This window comes from Arachis ipaensis, chromosome B8 (genome assembly GCF_059453495.1).
Source record: "Arachis ipaensis isolate K30076 ecotype BB chromosome B8, ASM5945349v1, whole genome shotgun sequence".
Taxonomy (NCBI): Eukaryota; Viridiplantae; Streptophyta; class Magnoliopsida; order Fabales; family Fabaceae; genus Arachis; species Arachis ipaensis.
This window is the reverse complement of record NC_142443.1, coordinates 51,336,615-51,341,787: the sequence shown is the minus strand read 5'-3', so window position 1 is coordinate 51,341,787 and position 5,173 is coordinate 51,336,615. Positions and strand designations below refer to the sequence as shown.

Below are 5,173 nucleotides of genomic sequence, written 5' to 3'. Positions count from 1 at the left end.
GTTAAGATTGGGTGTAGTGAAGGGAGTGAGTGAGAGTATTTTTTTAATGGGGTAGGAAGTGTTGGGTTCCGAAAGTGAGAAGTACAAAGAGAGAGAATGTGGAACGGGTACAGAGTGAGAACTACTTATATAGGAAAGTGGTGGGTAGATGAAGGGCGTGGATAGATGATGTGGGTGTATGATGAACGGATGGGGTTTAGCATGGGATGAGCACAAGGATCATCAACTTTATGATGGGGTTGGTTCGATTTTCAAGCGTGTCATCCTTCTAATGTTGCATGGCAACATTTCCCAATGCATTTCCCTTGAAGACATGTGTATAACCCCCTCGTAAAGTGGCCGAACCCTCCTTCTTCAATTGTCCAATCAATTCCTTTCAATCCTCCTTTCTTTTCTCCTACAAGATAAAAGACTATCATTAATAAAGTTGAAAATTGGCGGCAAAAATATATAACTACTTTTCAAAGGATATATTTTTATTTTGTTTGTTTTTATTTTTACTAGCTAAGTGCTATTCATGGATACAAACCAACTGACTGTTTACTTGTCCATGTATGCGATATTGGTGACACCAAACTTAGTTTGTGGCTATATGGTGAAAAAGGGTTTGTTTAAGGCTCTAAGAGTAGCATGATGTGAACTGCAATTATGCTCTCTTAGTATGCCTTGAACACCAAACTTGTTCTTCACTATGTGCTGCATACAAGGATTCATTTAAGTGTATGTCAAAGTTGATTTGGATTTCATGAACTCTGCTTTATTAACTACTTTGAAAACATCTAAAACATGGGTTGCCTCCCATGAAGCGCTTCTTTAACGTCAGTAGCTTGACGTTCTGCCCCTTGTCATGGTGGTCGGTAATGCTTCAAGTCTTCCCCCCTTGCAGTGAATCTATCTCCACTGACTTCATCGAGAACCTCCACATGTTCTAAAGAGAGAATTCTGTTGATTGTGAAGACTTTAGGCAGCTGAGATGGAATGGTGGGGAGATGAGGTGGGATAGCAGGGAGATAAGCTGAGATTACTTTATCCCCTGGAGAGAAATCCTCTATAGGGATCTTCTTGTTCCTCCATCTCCTTGGAACCTTCTTCTTTGTTTCTCTTAATGCTGCCCTGTTCCTTGTGGCTTCATCTTCCAGGGAAGTTTTGTTGCTCGTTTCGCATGCTTCTGGTGGGTTTGGGTTCTCTTGGATTGCCTTTAGCTCTTGCACCTTCTGGCTGTCTTGTTTACCAATCAAGGGGATTCCCAGATGTGCTGGTTGTGATTCAGTGCTTGTTTCTTCCATCAGTATCTCACTGTGATCTTTCCTTGGTTCTTTGTTCTCTTTATCTGTTTCGTGTGAGGGTCTAAAAATATTGAAGGTGAGTTGTTCATCATGTATCCTTCGTATTAGCTCTCCTCGCTCCACATCTATAAGTGCTTTGGCTGTGGCTAGGAATGGTCTTCCCAATATGATTGGATGGAGGTGACTTTCTTCAATATCCAGTATGACAAAGTTTGTAGGAAGGAAGTAGTTCCCAACCTTCACCAGCACGTTCTCAACCACTCTTACTGCTTGTTTTTGAGTTTTGTCAGCCAGCCTGATGATGACATCAGTGGGTATTAGCTCATTGATCTGCAGCTTCTTCATAAGAGATAGAGGCATTAGATTAATGCTCGCTCCCAGATCACATAGACCCTTATCAATCAGTGTTTCTCCTATGGCACAAGGGATATGGAAACTCCCTGCATCCTTCCTTTTTATGGGCAACCCCGGTTGAATAAGAGCACTGCACTCCTTGTTCATCACTATTGTTTGCCCTCCCTTGAGTGAGCTTTTCCTGGTTAGCAGCTCCTTCATACACTTAATGTATGAGGGCATTTGTTGGAGAGCCTTGATGAATGGTATATTCACATGAAGGGATGCAAACATGTCAAGGAACTTTGAGTATATTCTCTTCTCTACACCACCCTTGAGTCTATGGGGAAAAGGTGCATAGAGTTCCAGAATCTCCTTCTGTGTGGCCTTAGTCTCTTGGTGATCCTCTTCTTATTTCTCTGCTGAGATATCTCCAGGTTTTCCTAAGGGTTTACTCAGCTCTTCCTCAGTCCCCTTATCACTTAGAGTGACCATCTTGCAATCTTCCCACTTTACTTTCTTTGCTTCACCTCTCGGGTTTTTCTCGGTGTCACTTGGAAAGCTATTAGTGGGTTTGGGAACTTTTCCGAGAGGTATCCCACTTGAAGTTCCATCCTCTTGATGGTGTCTCCCTGGTTCTTGACTTCCTCCTTGAACACCTTGTCATCTTGAATCTCCTTGCATATGCTTTCGAGTAGGGTCTCAATCTTTGAGAGTCTATCTTCAGATGGTGATGGTGAGTTGAGATTTGAGGGATGATCATGGCTAGTTTGGTTTTGGTATGGATGTTGAGAGGGGTTGTTAGGTGGGTGCTGATATGGTCTATGTGTGGCATGTTGGTGAGCTATGTTGTTGGGGTTGGGACGTCTCTGATCTTGGCCTTGATCTTGTTGATTTTTCCACCCAAAGTTTGGGTGGTTCCTCCAACCAGGATTGTGAGTTTTGGAGTATGGATCATGTGCTTGCCTAGGTGAGTTTCCAATGTAGTTAGCTTGTTCCTGGTCACTCTCATCCTCTGCTGCTGAGGTGGTGATTGCTGCTACTTGGTTCCTCTCCATCTTTTTGGTAAGGTCAGCCAACTGCTTGGTGATCATCTTGTTTTGAGCCAGCAATGCATCCATGTTATTCAGCTCCATCACTCCTCTAGTGTTGCCTCTTTCAGAAGCATAGAAGTAGTCATTTTCTGCTACAGTCTCAATGACATCTATGGCTTCTTTAATGGTCTTCTTTTTGTTCAGAGATCCCCCGGATGAGTGGTCTACTGCCTTCTTTGATTCATAAGAAAGTCCTTCATAGAAAATGTGTAGCTGCACCCATTCGTTGAACATATCTGGTGGGCATCTTTTTGTTAGGTCTTTAAACCTCTCCCATGCTTCATAAAGAGTCTCACCATCTTGTTGCCTGAAGGTCTGTACCTCAGCTCTCAACCTGTTAATTCGTTGAGGAGGGTAGAATCTTGCCAAGAATTTGTTCACCACATCTTCCCAGGTTGTTAAACTCTCCTTCGGGAAAGACTCCAGCCACTTAGTTGCTTTGTCCTTGAGTGAGAAGGGAAATAGGAGCAGTCTATAGGTGTCAGGATGAACACCATTAGACTTCACAGTATCACATATCCTCAGGAATGTGGTTAGATGTTGATTGGGGTCTTCTTGTACACCTCCTCCGAATGAACAGTTGTTCTGAACAAGGGTGATGAGTTGTGGCTTTAGTTCAAAGTTGTTGGCATGTATGGTTGGCTTTTGGATGCTACTTCCACAATTTTCTGGGTTTGGATTGATGTAGGAGCTTAGAACTCTTCTCTCTTGCCCAGCATGATTTGCTAGACCTTCTCTGCTATGGTTGTGAGCTTCTTCTTCATGATGGTTCTCCATATTCTCCTCCATGTCTGGTTCAAAGTATTCCTCCTCTTCCTCCGCACCAACTACTCGTTTTCCTCTTGCTTCCCTCCTTAATCTAAGGAAGGTCCTCTCAGGTTCAGAATCAAAGGAAGTTGAAGCCCCGCTTCTTCTCCCTGTCATACAACCAATAAGGCACAAGCAGGGAAATGGATGCAGAAAGTGTTCTTGTTAGAAATGCTGTTAGTGTGAGTGATGCAATATATCAAACAGTTAGTGGGTTAGTGAAATAAATTGTAAACAACTAAGAAAACGGGTAGGGGAAAGGGAGAAAATAGCTAAAACTGAAAGTAAATTACTCAAATGAAATTAAATCAAGAAAAATGCTCAATCTAGTTATCCACCAATTTAATCATTGTTGATACTAAACTAATCCCCAACAACGGCGCCATAAACTTGATGCACGGAAAATTGTCTCTCAACAATTTTCCCTCGGCAAGTATACCGAATTGTCGTCAAGTAAAAACTCACAATAGAGTGAGGTCGAATCCCACATGGATTGATTGTTCAAGCAAATTTAATTGGAGGAGTGTTCTAGTTGAGCTAAGCAGAAATTGATTTGAGAATTGTAGCAAATTAAATGGCGGAAAGGTAAATAGCAGAAATATAAATGCTGGAAATAAAGAGCTGAATGTAAATAGCGGAAAGTAAATTGCAGAATCTTAAATGGGGAATGGGGAAGATGAGAATCAAAGTAATTAGCAAGAATTAAAGAGAATGGGTAAGATCAGAAATGGGGAATTCATTGGGCTTAGGAGATATTGCATTCTCCGGATCAAGTTCATTCTCATCTCTTCCTCAATCAATGCATTCATTGATCTCCTTTGCAATCTTAAGTGATTGAATTCCAATTCCTTGGTAATTCAATCTCTCAAATCTTGATCAATAGCCAATTCCTTGGTCTAATTGCTCATGAGAAGAGATGAATTATGGTCACTGATTATACCATATGTATTCCCAAATCAAAGTGTTGGTAGGATTATATGTCACCATTCCCATCCAAACCCCAATTTGGTCCAACATGAGAAAGCATTTCTACCATGATCTCTTCATTCCTCTTCCAATGTTCAGAAGAGATCCAAGTATGAATAACTTCTTTTCCAAGACAACTATCCAATTGGATGAAGATTGAAAGCTTTCTAGTAAAATCAAGAGAAAAGAAAGAAGAAGAATAATGAAAACTATTATTGATCCATCAAATTACAACAGAGCTCCCTAACCCAATGAAAGGGGTTTAGTTGTTCATAGTTCTGGAAATGGAAAGCAGAGATGGAGAATACATTTTTGGAATTTAAACTAGAAGTTACAGAGAAAGTAAAATTATACAGAGTGTAGTTCTCCAAATGCCAAAAGCTCCTTTCTATTTCAAAACTAACCCTATATATACTACTCTTGTGATCTTCTAGTTGGCTCTTCAAGTCTTGGATATGGGCCTTTGGATCTTGAGTTGAAGCAGTTATCATCTTCAGTGGGCTTAGCTTTACTTGCAGAGAGAGAGTGTGAAGTAGGCATGGACTTTAGCTTAGGACGTTAGTGGCGTTAACGTTAAGTGAAAGTGTGGGTTCGAGATCGTTAGTGAAAATCACCTTTTTCACTAACGTTCCTAACCCAAGAATGGTCCATGTTAACTTCAACGTTAATGGCACCAACGTGACTACT

General features: G+C 41.2%; 1 non-coding gene across 1 annotated transcript; it reads left to right on the top strand.

The window, feature by feature from the left end:
- The first annotated feature begins 2,942 nt into the window (after nucleotides 1-2,942).
- Nucleotides 2,943-3,049, top strand: LOC148548066 (small nucleolar RNA R71). The gene has a single exon (XR_015898243.1). It is a non-coding gene; the product is annotated as a small nucleolar RNA R71 (small nucleolar RNA).
- Nucleotides 3,050-5,173: the final 2,124 nt, after the last annotated feature.